The 16154-nt window shown below is 40.0% G+C and overlaps 1 protein-coding gene across 8 annotated transcripts in view; it reads left to right on the top strand.

Annotated features, from left to right (window-relative positions):
• Positions 1-16154, top strand: part of LOC150062747 (ral guanine nucleotide dissociation stimulator-like) — a 156785-nt gene that overhangs the window by 121146 nt on the left and 19485 nt on the right. The window lies entirely within an intron of this gene.

Raw genomic sequence — 16154 nt, forward strand, 5'->3', positions numbered from 1 at the left:
TAGATAAACTCACAGAGTGCTCATACTTACATTTGAACTCTCAAAGGAAGACATGAGGAAAATTCCTGCTTCCTCTTGTTTTATTCAATTATTCAGTAACTATTCATCCAAAGATTTATTCAAAAATAAATAACATTCAACGAAGGTCATCCAACACAGAAAGGTAAAAAGGGTAAAGTGAGTAACATTGTATACACAGTTGGGAGGCAAGGGGGAGTACAGAGATTAGAACTCAGGGCTTCTCATTTCTGGGCAAAACTCTACTACTTAAACCACTCCTTCAGGCCTGTTTGGGGGTGTTTGGGGCTGGTTATTTGGAGATGAGAGCATAGCAAAATTTTCTGGTCTAGAACTTGTCCTCTTCCAGATCTCAGCTTCCTGAGTAACACCAGATGAGAGCTCTCCCTGTCTTCTAAGATTCCACATGACACATAACACACAATACTTGTTTTTCAGGCTTATTTTCCTTATTATAATGACTTCCACTTTCACCCATTTTCATGTCAATGACATGACTTGAGATCTTCCTCAAAGCTAATACTATATGTGTGTATAAATAATATAGGTATATATAACCAAGCTCACATTCACACACTTTCTTCCATTCATGTATGGATAGTCACAAGCCTGAGTAGATAACTAGGCTTTCGTGACTAGTACAATGACACATGGCTGTGCAGTAACTATTGAATGTTGCCTTTGATTCCTTTAGACATATACCCAGGATTAGTATAGCTAGATCCTATCGTAGGTTTACTTTTAGATTTTTAGTGTTTTGTGGAACCTCCATACATCTTTCCATAGTGGTGGATTAATTTATATTCCAACCCAAGTATGTAAGGGTTTCTTTTTTTCTTTCACAATGACCAAAGTGGGCAAATCTCAAGGCAGATGTTTTTGTTCACTAGGGAAGCACTCTGCCACTTCAGTAACACCCCCAATCTCTTTGCTGTAGTTTATCTTCCAGATTGGGCCTCCCTATCTGAAAGGATATTGCCAGGAATCAGTCTTGGACTATGACCCTTCTACCATCACCTGCCAGGTAGCTGAGAATACTGGCATGAACCACCAGACCCAGCTTATTTGTAAAGCAAAAAAAAATTTTTAACTTTTTATAAAGCAAAAAAAAATTTAACTTTTCACAAAGGCCAGCTTCAAACTTCAGTTTTCCTGCTTCTTGCCTCCCAAGAAGCTAGGATAAGAGGAATTGTCATGTTCAACTCAATTTAGTTTTGTTTTCATTTTCTGTCCATCCTGGGGCTTGACCTTGAAGCATGGGTTCTATCCCTGAGCTTTTCTTCTCTAGGCTAGCTCTACTACTTGAGTCATAGCTCTACTTTGGAGCCTTTTTGGGGGAGGTTAATTGGCCCTAAGAGTCTCACAGACTTTCCTGCCTAGGCTGGCTTCAAACTATGATCCTCAGATCTGAGCCTCCTGAATATCTAGGATTATAGGCATGCACTACCAGTGCCTAGCTTAATTCAATTTTTATTTCCATTTCCTTAATCGCTAAAGATGACAATTTTTTTTAACTATTTGTCTTTCTTCATAAGAAAAGTATCTGTCCCATTCATTTGCCCATTGTTTATTAGATTATTGATTTTCTTGGTGTTTAACGTTTTCATTGTTTACATATTCTGAAAATTAATGTTGTGTCAGACCATTGCTGGCAAAGCTTATTTCCTATTCAGTAAGCTGTCTCTATTATTCCCTTTGTGGTACAGGAACTATTTCTATTAGAATCCAAGTAAAACCTACTTGCCTCTGCTTTCATCTTGAAGGTTTTTTCCATGTTGTCTTAGAGCAGTTTCAAAAAAGTCTCACCAAGGTATTTGATCCATGTTCAAATTATTCTTATGTAGGATCAGAGATAGTGATTTAGTGTCAGTTATCTGAATGTGGGTATCCAGTTTTCCCAGCACTACTTATAAAAAGAGATGATCTTTTTATCAATGTATGTCTTCAAAATAGGATTTTTTTTTAACCTTTGTGGAAAATCAGACAGCTATGGATATATGCATTTACCTCTGGATGTTTTATTCCCCTCCATTGGTCCACGCATCTGTTGCTTTTACAAGTACTATCCTGTTTTTATTACTATGATTCTGAGATATAATCTGAAGTAGGGTAACTGCTATATTCCCAGACCCCCAGTATTGATTGTGTGTGTGTGCAAACTGCTTGGCTATTTGCTATTCTCTATGCCTCCTTTTATGAAATATACAAGAAAAAAAAAACAACTAAAAATGAATACCAGTAACTACCTGCACAATGACATTGAGAGGACATGGAGGGAAGCAAGATTATGAAAATTATATCATAAAAAGGCAAATCTAGCTAGGCACCATGGCTCAGGCTTATAATCTTCCTCAGGAGGTTGAGATCTGAGGATCAAGGTTTGAAATCAGCCCAGTCAGGAAAGTTATTGAGACTCTTATCTCGAAATAGCAGAAGCCAGAAGTGGAGCTGTGACTCAAGGGGAGAGTGCTAGACTTGAATAAAAGAATCTCAGGGAGAGTGCCCAGGCCCCACCAATTAAAGACCAAGTACCAGTACACACTCAAAAAAAGCAAACCAAAAAGTAGTCAACAAGCAAAAAATCTCTATTTATCAAAAAGAAGCCTCTTCTGAACCACATATTAGGAGACTATATTGTAAAGGAAAAAAAAATCAAACTTTTTAATTGGTCTTACTGATGATAATCCTAATACTGATAATTAACGAGGCCTGAGTATAATTCAATGACACTTTATGTTCTGACCCTTTAAGCACTTGTGGAATCTAACTTTTTTTTTTTTTTTTTGACAGTTCTGGGGCTTGAGATCTGAGCTTGGCGCTGTCTCTGAGCTCCTTTTTGTTCAAGGATAGTGCTCTTTCACTTCAGCCATAGCTCCATTTCCCATTTTCTGGTGGCTAGTCGGAGATGAGTCTCACAGACTTTCCTGCATGGGGCGGCTTTCAACATGGATCCTCATATCTCAGCCTCCTGAGAAGCTAGGATTACAGGCATGATCCACTAGCAACCAACTGTAGTCTAAACTTAGGTTTAACTTTATGTTTAATGATAGTCTTAGTCCTATGTGATTGATAGCCATTCAGCTGCCCAAGTATCTTTCTCTACTCGATTCCTCAGAAAGGTAACAATATCTCCTAAGTTGTTACTCATGATGAGTTTTGTTTTTCCCCTGAAAAGTCTCTTTGGTTGGAACACAACTTCCTTAACTATTTTCCTTTTCTTGGATGCATGAAGTATGTAATTCAGTTTTCTTCCACATAAATAAAGCATTGTTGTCGAAATCTGATGCAAAATTCACTTCCTTCCCCTTGTAACTATTATTAGGGGTTTTCCAAACACCAAAAGCTAAAAGTTCTTTGAAAAAGACAAACAAGGTTGACTCAACTCTGCAAGGCTGTTCCAAACCAAAGAGAAGACATGAACAGCCAGAAATCATCTTATGTCCTGAGTAGCTAGGAAGATAGGTATGATCCAGTACCCAGTGGTACTGGGAACTGAACTCAAGGGCTTACACTTACTAAGCATGTGCCCTACTGCTGAATCTTGCCTCCAGCTCTTTTTACTTAGTAAACTTTTGGATAGGATCTAGCATTCCTTGCCTCTGATACCTGGACTATAATCCTCCTAATTTTATGTTTTCTACCTTAACTGGAGTGACCCCCAGTTTCATCCAATGAGATGGAGTCTTGCCTGAAATCTCCCAGAGCCATCATGCTCCCGATCACAGCTTCTGTGTAGCTAAGATGGCAGACACACACAACTGTGAGGAGCTATTGGTGTAAAGAGGGTCTCAGGTATTTGCCTGGGGCAAAATGTTTTTAAGAAGGGAAAACTAGAGGCTCTCAATTGAAGAAATGAATACACACTCAAGGACACTTAAAATTCCCTTTGATGGAAGGATAGCAGTTCAAGGTCAGCCCAGGCAAGACTATCTTTAATCAGCTGGCAAGTGTGTGGTACATGTCTGTGATTCCAAATACACAGGAGGACATAAATAGGAAAAAAGAGGCATAAGGTCAGCTCTATACAAAAACATAATATCCTACCTGAAATATTTAAAGCAAAGAAGTATTCAGGGTGTGTCTCAAGTAGAACAACTCTGGTCTATCAAGTTTAAACCCCAATACTACCAAGAGAAAAACTAACTGAAAACTAATTAAAGTACAATGGTGGAAATCAGAAAGAAGAAATAGGATATATAGAAAGAATATCCACTACAGAGAGGACTATAAAATTACAATATTGTAAATGGACAGCTAGAAAGTGCTAATTCTGAATTGGAAAACATTGTCTTTTAGGGAGCAGAATATTGGGGTTTGGACTCAGGGCCTCAAGCTTGCTAAACAGGTACTTTATCTCTTGAATCACTATGCCAGGTCCTTTTAGTGTTGTTTATTTTTAAGATAGGATCTGGCTTTTCACCAGGCCAACCTGGACTGGGAGCCTCCTATGTGTGCATCCCTTTGATGCAAGGATGACAGGCGGGCACAGCTGTATCCAACCAGTGTACTTCTCATGCAGCTTGGAGTGACAAGGTACGTGCCAGTGTGCTCAGCCATTAGTTGAAATGGAATCTTATCAACTTTTTGCCTAGGCTGGCCTTGAACCTTGATGACTCCATCTCTGCCTCTCAAGTAGCTAGGATTACAGGTCTGAACAAACATGTCTAGCCATCACTATTTCACTATCGATTCGATTATGGCATGCTAATGAACCTCATGATAAAAGTTACACAAAGCTATCAATTGCTCTTATTTCCCATGCTGCAAAGTTTGGTGCTGAAAAAATGGCTTCAGCTGAAGAGATATGATTACTGAGCAAGCACAGTAAAGGTTTCTGTCTTTGGGTTTGCTTCTTAAACTGAAAAGGCAGAGTTAAGTTTCATCTGAAGATATTTTTAATATCAGAACAGGGACATCCAAATTAATAATGCCACATAATGTTCTGAACTAACCTTACAAAGTGTCACAGATAGTAATTCCAAACCTTTAATCATGGAATTTTTACAAACAACAACAACAACAAAAATTCTATACCTGCATACGGGAATAGCACATTTTAGAATCTAATCCTAAATTCAAGTTTCTCACATTTTATTTCAACATTATCCAGTCCACTCAAGACAATTTACCAAATGTTCATGCTTAAACCTTTGAAATCTACTTATATTTGTAAAACTAAGGAGCCAATTTTAAAAGCTTACTTTCATGCTTAATCATTTTAAATTGGTAATTAGGAAAATAAATAAATAAGGCAAATAAATGGTTCTCAAAAAGTATGACTACTGATATACTCAAGGAGTTCAAAGGGACCTTGAAGACATGATGATGAGCAAACAAAGCTAAACTCACAAGGTTGCCAACCATATGATCAATCCTCTCACAGTAACAAAAGTGTAGGGATGGAGAACACATCAGAGTTGCCAGGGTTACATACTAATGAGGAGGCAGTGTGTGTGAGTGAAGAGGGAAACACCAGGGAGATGTTTCAGTGATGAAACAGTTTTGTAACTCTTGGTGGTGGTGTTATAAGAATAGCCATGTGTGGCAGAATGGCACAGCATTGTGCCATTCTGATATCAACTGATTGGTCTTCATATTCTATCAAAGTTAAAATACAACCATTCTGGGGGCTGGTCAAAGAGTACACCATGAACTTTCTACTTTCTTTGCCAACTTCCTGTGAATCTATTATTTCAAAATAAAATGTTAAAAATATTGCTTTGTGCCTATCTGATTTCATAGGCCACTTCAAAGAACCCGAAAATAGAAACTGTAAGAAATTCATCTGAGCTTAGCTTATGCAAGAAAGATTAGGGTAACTCCCGTTTTGGATCCATGCTCAAAGACACACCCTTCCACTTGCCCCAAGATTGGTGAATAAATAAGTTTTATGAATAAAAAGATTTTAAGGCATTATGTACTACTTTTTTTTATAGTTCCCCTTCTTTAACTGAACTTTTGGATCCAACCATATCAGGTGGTGCTTTTGCTCTATGAATAAAAATAGTCTGTGGCTAACAACTCTTTAGCTCTGTTTCATTGCATTCAAAATAGTGGAGGAAAACATGCTGATCCACATAGAAATTAGAAAAAAAAAAGTGTTGAAGATTGAGAGAGAATGTATACTACAAAGTAAGAGATGTCTAGAATACAATAGGCACTCCACTAGAACTTAGTTGCAGGATCCTAGACTTAATGGGTCTTTACATAAAGAACATATACATATGCATATACACTTATACTAGACACACACACACTCATATCTTTCTATGTATTCACACATTTGTCACATATTTATTTAGCAGATGTCATTTCTGTTTCCAATACAATACTCCAGGAGACCTAACTTAACAAGATAAGAGTAAAACCTATCAGCACAAGGTTAGTTGCTGTAATGTGTGTCTGCAAAAACCCAAAGCCTAAAAAACGACATCTAATTCTGTAGGATAAAACAACATTCATTTCACACATTCAAAAAGCAAGGTTGGAGAAACTATATAAAATAAATCTTTTGTTTTCCCATACTAAACAACTGCAATTATTTGTAACATATTTTCCTCTGGTATACCTACTCTATTCATAATCTAGTTTCTTTATCATTTGGAAGACTTCTGAATCATAACTAAAACGTCTAAGAAGAATCAAATATTGGTATCACAAATAAGTCTTTAAAAAAGCAAGGGTTCTATGATGTTTTATCAGAGATAGTAAGTTCATGATTAAACTGGTTTTAGATCAAGACACTAGAAGACCTATTAACAATTATTCCTTATTGAATACTGATAAAAACTTCAACAAACAAGTTCACTAAAATATAGATATCAATATAAAAATAAGTCAAGCCAGAAGGTAGCAGCTCATTCCTGTAATCCTAGCTACTCAAGAGGCTGGGATCTGAGGATCATCGTACAAGCACGAGACTCATCTCCAATTAGACATCAAAAAGCCAGAAGTAGAACTGTGGCTCAAGTAGCAGAGTGCTAGTCTTGAGCAAAAAAACTCAAAGAAAGTGCCCAGGTCTTGAATTCAAGTACCAGGGACCAGCACAACAACAACAAAAAAGTCTAAAAAAGTTTGCTTGCATTTCAAGATTTCAGAAATAATTACTCATCTCTTACTCTTGTAGAAAAGATAAAATCAGTGACAGATAAACAACACTTGGCTCTTATAACTACTGGCACTTAACACCTATTTTAAAAATCAAAGTATAATTAGGAGGTAATAGCATCTGACAATAACATATCTCTGATCAACTATTCCACAGACTCCTGAAGAACTACGTAAGACTATTATAAAAGGTAGATTATTTCACAAATATTTAAACACATACATTCTACAAAATATTTCAGACACTCCTTTTCCCTAGTAATATGGAATTCCAAAAGCAGTTTTCCAAAGCCTTTCACATATGAAACTAGCTTAGAGACAAAAGAGTCATACAGAAAAATATAACTCATTTTTATTTGATCATTTCCTGAAGAACTTGCAATTATCTTATAAAACATTTGAGTCTAAAACATTTACTCATGTTCCTGATGTAAAAAAATCTAAGCAATCTTCTTAACATCTGTCACAAAAATAAGCCAGCCATCAATGGTTCCTAGCTACTCAAGGGGCTGAAATCTGAGGATCTGAGGATCAGAGTTTGAAGCCAGCCAGGACAGGAAAGCAGTCTGTGTGACTGTTATATTCAGTTAACCTGAAAAAAGCTGACAGAGTCAAGGTGTGACTCCAGGGGTAGAGCACCAGCCTTATGTGAAAAAGCTAAGGACAATGCTCAGGTCCTGAGTTCAAGCCCCAGAACTGGCACATAGTATAGATAGAGTAGATGGATGAGATAGATAGTAGATAGACAGACAGACATGATAGAGACAATCTCCCAACAGTTCAACTGAGCTAAGTCATCTCTCCAGAAACAAACACAAGCACTCATCATAAACACTTCAAGCATCATAAGCACTTCAAGCACATAAGCACATCATAATCACCTCAAGCATGGTTGGCAGATCATCTCAAAAACTATCTGTAAGACAAGGCTGGAGGTGTGGCTCAAACGGCATAATGTATGCCTAACAATCTCAGCAACCTCAAGACCCTGGGTTCAAACCACAGTACCGAAAAAGAACAAAAAAGTAAACAAGAAACAAACAATAGTTACTTAGTCACCTTTATGAGGGATACACACTTATCATAGAAAAGATGAAACATTTTGCATAACTAGATTGCAAGTTTCATATATTTAAAAATAACTTAGAATGCAAGGCAATCTACAAAAAGGGAGCTAGCATCACTGGTATACTTGACTTTAAAAGAAATAAACCTGCTGGGCACCTAAGTCTAATTCTAGCAATTTAGGAGGCTGAGATCTGAGTGTTGCAGTTCAAAGCCAGTCTCCAGAAAGTCCCGGAGACTCTTTTCTCCAATAAACTACAACAAACAAACAACCCAAGCAAACAAAAAGCCAGAAGTGGTACATTGGCTCAGGTGGTAGAACACTAGCCTTAAGCAATAAAGATCAAGGACAACTCCCAGGCTCTGAGTTCAAACCCCAAGATCAGGACATTTACTCCCCCCCCCACACACCACCCAAAGAAAAGAAAAATAAACCTGCTTCTCTAATATTGCAAAATCGAATTTGCATCTGCTTATAAATCTCGGGGGGGGGGGGATGAGGGGGGGAGAATAGCCCTAACTAAACAACTTAAATATGGAGGTAGGAATACACAAAGGAAAAATAAAAAATAAAAAAAAAAACCGCAAACCCCACCTCCTGTATATCTGTTTTCAACCATTTGGAGTCAAGTCGAGCCTGGGCAGCCAGACAGAACGACTCAGAGGGCATTTTCGTTTAGCGTCCTCTTCGTTAAGGGCCTGCAAGTAAAACAAAAATGTTAAAGGTCCATAGCTTTTTAAAACTTTTTTTTTTTCCCCACAGACCCTCCTGCACGGTTTGATGCAGGAGGGTGGGGGGGGAGAGAAGTGGAGTGGAGGGCTGGGGGAGGGGAGTGAGAAGAGCAGAATACAGGAAAAGATGAGAGCGAGCAAAAAAAGAGGGGAAAAAAAAAAGGAAAAGCCCCTTTCAAGAGATGAAGATTCGCCCGGTTTTTTTTTTTTGCCAACACAGCGATGAGCCCTGGCGACTGGACGGTCCCCGGAGACCGAAGCACAATGTGACCCCCTTCCCTGACATCCCCAGAGGGACCTCCACAAGCGCGTCTGGAAAGCCGGCCGCCCAGCACTTCAACCACAAATGACACCAGCTCTGCACCTGCCGATCGACCCTGCCCTGGATCCCCGCGCCGGGCGGGAAACAAATCCTCCCCCCTACCCTCCCTCCGAACAGTCACCGCTGCGGAGACAGCCCCTAACAAGAATCACTTCGCCGTGGGAGACACAGACAAGCGAGACGGCGCCTCGGGCGGGCCGCGCAGGCCCCGGGCCCGCCGCCGCGCCAACGCCCACCGCCCCCCGCTCCGCAGCCCCCAGCTCCGGGGCCCGCACCCCTCACCTCCTCCCCGCCCGCAATCCCGGCGGCTTAGACTCCAGCACCCGACGCGCAGCGGCCCCGCAGCCTCGCCCCGCCAGCGTGCGGGAACAGACTCCAGCCGCTGCCGGCTCCAGCCGCCGCCAGCGATCCCGGTGCCTCTCTGGGCCTTAGGGGCTGGCTACTTGAGGGAGGGGAGGGGGAAACTGCTGTTCAACCAATCACAATGAGGCTGCTCCCCAAGTCCAGCCAATAGGAAACAGGATCCCTCCTTCGCTCCTCCCAGCTTTCCTGCTTCCTTCTAAACCTCTCATCTTCCTTTCTGGGAGCTCAGCCTCTGTGTCCAAGGACCAATCGGAGGTGCTGGGAGGCGGGATTTCCCCCCACGTACGCACGCACGCACGCTCGCAAGCGAGGCAGCCAGACTCGCCGGGTAGCCGGTCTCTCTTCCAAGCTCTCCCGGGTCTGCTGCTGGGCTGGTGGGTGGCAGGTCTGACTTCCCCGGGGATGACACACCGCGGGAAGCCATCTCCACTCCGGAGGCTTCCCCCGGCCTCCAGGAACCACGGAGCGAGTCGCCATACTTGTGTGTGGCACTGCCCCTTAGCTTTTCCCCACCGGCCCGGCGCGCGACCACTTGAGCCACAGCTCTGCTTTCGGCTTCGCGGTGGTGAATTGGATTTAAGACTCTTCAGGGACTTCCTCTGGCCCAGCTGCCTTCGAACAGGCATCGCTACCACGACCGGCGTGAGCCCAACTTTAAAAAAAAAATTCTTAATGTTTTCTTTAATTTTTAATTCTTTACAGGATCCAGATAGAATTAAACTATAAACCCACCAGAACATCATCTCCAGACACCCGGGAATGAAACACCACACATCTCAGTAATCCATTGGTTAAGGGAAACATAGCGTAGACGGAATGTTAGGTTAACTGAGGTTGTAACTCTAGTAGAAGTTGAGTGTTTGTAATTACCACAGTAGGGGATTAAGTATGGGGAGGAAAAGTTGGACAGTACTGAAATACATCTGTGAAGATGAAATTCACTGATAGCTGTTGGTTAATAGAGAATTAGTGGAGAGAGGGAAATGGCAGGAAGGAGGGGGGTCTATTTGATTAAAATATTCTACACGCATATGCGAAACACCGTGATGAATGAAGCCCCTTTGATCAAGCAGCCTGCGATAATGACTGGACATATGAAATATGTCCAGTCTGGGAGGTTGGAAATGGGGATGAAGGGAGAAGGAAAAGGGTAAAGTCAAAGTTTACATAGGCATAAGAAAATGACCCTGAAGCTTCTTGATATAGGGGTAGAGAAGTGTGAGAGGGACCAATCTGATCAAAGTACATTGCCTAGATGGACATGTGGAAATGAAATGGGTTGATACAACTAAGGCTGGTTTTAGAAAGAGCCTAGGTTCAATCCTCCAGCACTATTTAAAAAAAAAAAAGTGCAGTGTATCACGATTCTAACAAGAACACAATTTACAATACTAGTACAGGAAAAAAGGAAGTGGGAAATATGGTGGGTGAGAAGAAGAAAATGATGCAAGGGGTCTAATGGAGATTCTCTCTACACACGGATTCAATTGTTAAATTGTAATCCCTTTGTACATTAAGTTGTTAAAATGTAACAAAATGTATATAACTCTTTGAAGATTCAAGAAAAAAAGCTCTAGATAGATGGGGGCAAAGATGCACAGGCAGCTTACTGGCCTGAACTCAGGGCCTCACATTCTTTCTTAGCTTTTCAGTCACAAGGCTGGCACTCTACCACTTCTCCACTTCTAGTTTTCTGGTGGTTAATTGGAGGTAGGATTCTCACGGACTTTTCTATCCCAGCTGACTTTGAACTGCAATCCTCAGATCTTAGTCTCCTGGGATCTTAGTCTCCTTAGTAGCTACGATTTATAGGCATAAGCCCCCAATACCTGGCTCTGAACACCATTTTAAAGGTATTTTTATACCAAATCTATCCACAACCTAAATCATAGATGTCTAAAAATAATGTTGACAATGCATATATGAATGCACAATGTGTTGTCAGTTTCTTTCCAAAATGGCTTTTCAAAATTATGGGGGACAAAGCCTTTATCCTTACATGAAGGAATCTGACTGTATCTTTTTTTAAAAAAATATTGTAAAAGTGATGTACCGCGGGGTTACAATTAGATAAGTAAGATAATGTATGCATTTCTTTTTAAACAGTATTTCCCCCACCCTCATTTTCTCCCACTTTCCTCCCCAAGTCCTCTCTCCCCACAAGTTGTAAAGTTCATGTCCAGCATAGTATCACTGCTGCATTGGTTCATCCTTTGTCATATCATCTGATGGTTTCTGTGATTACCTTTCCCTTCCCCAATTCAGATAAACTTATATACAAGACAAAGAGTACAAAAATTAAAAACAAAAAATGACATCAGGGAATAAACCAAAGGGAAAATGAAAGAAAAATAACTGTAAATAGTACACTAATAAACAAAAAACCTCTTGTTTCCATTTCTGGGAGTTCATTTTAATAAGCATCATCTTATGTGGTCATATGCACATAGCTCTTGAGCTGCTGTAGTCCTCGGTTAAGAATACCCTAGACATATTCTAGCTATTACAAATCAAGGAAACCATGTAGCCTATATTTCTTTGGGTCTGGCTTACTTAGCTTAGTTCATTTTTTTCCAAGTGTTTCCATATACTTATGAATGAAAGCAATGTCATTCTTTCTGATGGATCTTTAATGAAAGAATTCCATTATGTATATATACCACATTTTCTTGATCCCTACATCTACTGAGTGGCATCTGGGTTGGTTCCATATTTTAGCTATAGTAAATAATGCTGCAATGAACCTGGTTGTGCTGGTAGCCTTAGTGTGGCCTTGCTCGTGGTCACTTGGGTAAATGCCCAGGAATGAGATTGTTAGGCCATAGGGCAGTTCTTTGTTTAGTCTTTTGAGGAATCTCTATACTGCTTTCCAGAGTGGTTGAACAGTTTACATTCTCACTGACTATATCTTTTATTCTCTTACGGGTACCTGAATGTAATGAAAGAGCCTACAATTGAGAATGGGCATGGATCTTCATACTTGTGATCTCAGCAATCATGCTGAGACACAAAGCCAAGGTTTCAGGACCGCCTGGATTACAGAGAGAAACCTGCATGCACGCGCGCGCGTGCACACACACACACACACACACACACAAACATACATACAGAATTGTGAGTAGAGGTCTGTCAGAAAAAGGAAGACCCTAATTGAGTAGCTCAATTGCCTTTTATCTGTAACAGGTACATGAATCTTATCCCATTCAATTTGATAGTAGGAGCAAACTGCTCCAAATATTAAAAGCATCAGTGGAAGTATTCCAGCCTGGACTATTATCAAACTAAGTTTTCTGATTTCCTAATATTTTGTCAGAGACCTTAAGTGCAATGAAAGGAAGAATAAGAGTTGCAAAGTGAACATTTGAGTGAATGCATTTGGAACTGCAGACTGAACTTCAAAATAGACTTCAGGAAAGACCACTAGAAACGAGAAGAAACTAGTGTAGCCTGCAGTAGTATTGTTTAAGAAGCTTTGAAAAGTAATGGGCCTAGACTGGTGGCACATATCCATATTAAAAAATAGACTCCCACCTACCCAGAGGAGCTCTCTACAATGTGGAACAGACAACAGATTTCATTATTTGAATAAGCATTCACCAAGAATGTAACATGAATTATAGGCATTCCATCAAGAGATTGGGAACATAGAAAAAAAAAATCTCTCCCCTGCAATTTGGCAAAGCAGACATGCTCGTTATGTACTAGTTTTCAAGATAAACATTAACGAGTCCTCAAGTAAGAGAACTTGATAGCATCTTGTTCAGAGTCTTTGATTTAGCCATTTATTTTTGCTGTCTGGCTTTCTGCAAAGGAAACATGGATTTGTTATCTTTTTGAGATGGAAGGGAGTTTCTGAGTGAGCCTCCGTGAACTCAGGACAGCCCTCAGGATGGGAGCAAAGAGTCCTTGCTGGTGCCATTTGAAGTAGATAGATATTAATGCTTAAAAGATCAATTTTGGGCTGGTGCTGGTGGTTCACATCTGCAATCCTTAGCTACTCATGAGGCTGAGATCTGAGGATCATGATTCAAAGCTAGCCTGGGCAGAAAAGTCTGAGAGAGTATTACCTCTAAGCAGCAAGAAAGCTGAAAGTGGAGCTGTGGCTGAGGTGGTAAAACACTATCCTTGAGTAAAAATGATTAGTGTCAGTACCCAGTCCCTGAGTTTGAGCCCTACCAAAAAAAGAAAGAAAAAAAGCATAGGGTTTAGCTGTCCCCATGCTGGCCACACTAAACCTTACTACTGAGGGGACAGGAGATCAGGCCACAGTCCTCTCTGGGGCAAGAGAAAAGGGTTTCACTTCCAAAGGAAATGATCCTGAAGCAATTAGAGCATATATTTAAAAACTGGTATCAAATGTCAATCCTGCTTCTGCAGTTAATTGTCTGAGCGCTCTGGGAGCATACTAATATAAACACATACAAATCCCAGTTTCCTCAGGGGATGATTACTTAGTCCCTTCCAACTTCAAAATTCTGGTTTCTAGGGGTTGCATGTACCAGAAAGGGAATGACAATTGGCTGTTCCAAAGGATGCCATGGTAAAAGCTGAAGTACACACATTTTCAGAAAATAGAAACATTGCTTCAAATAATGGAGGGAAGTAACTGGGAAGGAAGAGTTACTGAGCACTCAAGGCATCTCATCACACAGACCAATGGACAAACAGGAAACAAGGAACATGCACTGAATGGAAAGTGATTACCAAGTCTCTGGGAATTGTGGTCTCCATGTTTCCACAGGAACCTATCAATAGATGTCTGCAGCATGTGGTAATAATGACATCTGGAGTGTGAACTCAGAGCCTGGGCACTGTCCTGGAGCTTTTTTTGCTCAAGACTAGCACTCTACCACTTGAGCCACAGTGCCACTTCTGGCTTTTTCTGTGTGTGGTATGGAGGAATTGAACCCAGGGCTTCACATATGCTAGACAAGCACTCTACCACTAAACCACACACTCAGCCCCTGTAGGATTCAATGGATCCCATGATGTAAATCCATTGACAGAGCAGATCTGGCTACCCGTATAGCCCTGGGCCATTAAGTACCTCTAAAATACCCCTGGAGTGAGGATTGGGAACTATTTTATGTTCTCCTGCAGAGAACACTTGATGATGCAGTTAATTGATCTGGGCACACTCCTTAAAAGGAGGGCAAGACCAGCCAATGAAAACACTGTTTGCAGAGTCAAAATAGAGCAGCCAGCAAGTAAACTGTAAAGAGTCTCAATAGCTGGGTGTGGTGGGAAATACCTGTAATCACAGCTCTTCAGAGGGTGAGGCAGGAGGACTTTGCAATGTTCTAGGCTTCTCTAGAGTAAATAGCAAAACTCTATCTAAAAAAGAACAAAACAAAACCAACAGCAACAACACCCCTACTACCCCCCCCAAAAAGACAAGAAAGTTTGCATAGGATGGCTGCATATTCATTCTACCATATAAAGGTTTTAACTTCTTCCTGTCTATATTTTAATTTTGGATGTCTGATTAAAAAAAAAATCTTCAAGGAGATTCCATATCTCAGGGTTATGATCTCATTTCATTTCCTAGATGTGGCTTTTCATGTATATAAACTTGATTCAATATGAAAATATTTTAATGCAAGTTTCCAAGATAGGTGCTTCAGATATTCAGTGACAGGATTACCAGGCAGTTAAGCCACACACACACACACACACACACACACACTTGTATATACATGCCGCATATGTGTGTATATGCATATATATATATATATATATCCTAGCTGCACCTATTAATGGTTTTTTATTTACCAGGAGATGTTCTAGAGTTCTACAGTATGCTTCCAAACTAAAGAAATTTACATTTCTCCTAACCTACAGAATTAATTAAGCTATATCTGCAGGGCAAAGAGGATGGTAGGATAAAATGGAGAACATAAATGAGAAAGAATATGGTTGATGTACCTTTTTATGCTATAGAAATAAGATAAATTCTATTGAAAAAAATTGAAAATGGGGTTAAAAATGAGAGAGGTGACTTTCATGAAGGTATATTCTTCTCATAGAAATAACAGCAAACATACAAGCCCTGTTCAAGCAAGACATTTCTTTTTTTCATGTATTTTTTATTGTAATTAATTGAAGGGTTACATTATATTTGCCAGATAGAAGGTACATTAATTCACGTACATTAATACCCTTTCTCATGTCTTGGTCCCCATTTCCTTCCCGCCCACCCCCACCTCTCATCTTGTTTTCCCCACTTCCATATTCAATTTCAAATAACCAAATACAAATATATCCAATATATCAGATAACAAAGTAAGATACTGTAACAATATGAGATAATCAAGGGATAGCAAAAGAGATGAGAGATAACATAGTACATTAAGGACAACAATCACTCATTATATGGCTTTTGTTTCTATATCCTAGAGGTCCTTTCATTTAGCATCATACTATATGGCCTTATGTATCTAGGTTTTGCTCTATTGCAAGACCAAGGTTTCTACTGATTATGACAAATGAGGGAAACCATTGAGCCTAAGTTCATTTGAGTCTGGCTTACTTCACTTAATATGATTTT

Source organism: Megascapheus bottae, chromosome 5, assembly GCF_031878675.1.
Source record: "Megascapheus bottae isolate mThoBot1 chromosome 5, mThoBot2.hap1, whole genome shotgun sequence".
Lineage (NCBI taxonomy): Eukaryota > Metazoa > Chordata > Mammalia > Rodentia > Geomyidae > Megascapheus > Megascapheus bottae.